At 47.1% G+C, this 1,075-nt stretch overlaps 1 pseudogene; it reads right to left on the minus strand.

The window, feature by feature from the left end:
• Positions 1–341: 341 nt before the first annotated feature.
• On the minus strand, positions 342–781 carry LOC102476594 (histidine triad nucleotide-binding protein 1 pseudogene; annotated as a pseudogene).
• Positions 782–1,075: the final 294 nt, after the last annotated feature.

Here is a 1,075-nt window from a genome sequence, read left to right on the forward strand (position 1 = left end):
GCATAATGACTATGTTGCTGGACTCCCATGTAGCCGACCACAGTTCAAGTCCCGGACCCGGTGACTTAACATCACACTGGGTGCATGTGCGTGCGTGCCCAAGATCCTGAGAGGAGAATGGAGGAGAAGGGAATTGTGGCGTGGCCATCCCCTTGAGGGGTGATTTTTCGCTTTCTGTCTCTCTGTCTCTCTCTGTCTGTCTGGCGAGCGCACGCACCCTATAGCAAAAACCTCTCCAAAAAAAAATTTTTTTAACCTTGCAACAAAGTCTTTTACTATGTATGAGGTTTTCAAATTACTTCCTCTATCTCTCCATACACAGGCAAAACGAAGTGTGCTGATACTGTAACTTGCAAACTTGATTATTGCCTGTAGAAGGGAAAATCATCCCCAAAACATGCTTAACCAGGAGGCCAATTCATCTGCCGACCACCTAGAACGTGGAGATGAACATGAGAGACAGACTGTCCCCCATCTGAACCTTCACTCACCACCATTCGGTAACCCTTCTTCAGGCCCAGATCAGCAGCACATTTCTTGCCATCAATCGTTAAGTGTCCTAGAAGACTTCCGTCATCATCTTCTGCTTCAGAAATCTGGGATATACGTTTCTTGGGTATCACCAGAAAATGTGCTGGTGCTTGAGGGGAATGTCATGGAAGGGAAGACACTTGTCATCCTCAAAAATGATCTTGGTGGGGATTTCCTTGTGGATGATCTTCCCGAAGATCGAGTCGCCTCCAAGCCGGGCGACCTGAGCCTTGGCGATCTCATCTGCCATCCCATCCAAAAAACCATTTTTTTCTTGGGTCAATTCTGTGGCACAGTGATAAGGCACTGGCCAGGGGGAGATCACACATTTAGCCACCTTATGGATTGCTCCCCAATGTGGCACCCTCCACCCACTCCCAGCTACTTTTTCTCACCTGTAATTCTGGCCGTAAGAGGATCTCTATGTAAAAAGTATGTTTGGGTAAGGCCAAGTGTCCAGACTAAAGATAGATCCTTCCACTGTATAATTACGCCATTAGAGTTCACTCATCTGCACCTTCATGAGCCCCCTTTGAAAAATATC

Source organism: Tupaia chinensis, unplaced genomic scaffold (genome assembly GCF_000334495.1).
Source record: "Tupaia chinensis unplaced genomic scaffold, TupChi_1.0 Scaffold000232_1, whole genome shotgun sequence".
Taxonomy (NCBI): domain Eukaryota; kingdom Metazoa; phylum Chordata; class Mammalia; order Scandentia; family Tupaiidae; genus Tupaia; species Tupaia belangeri.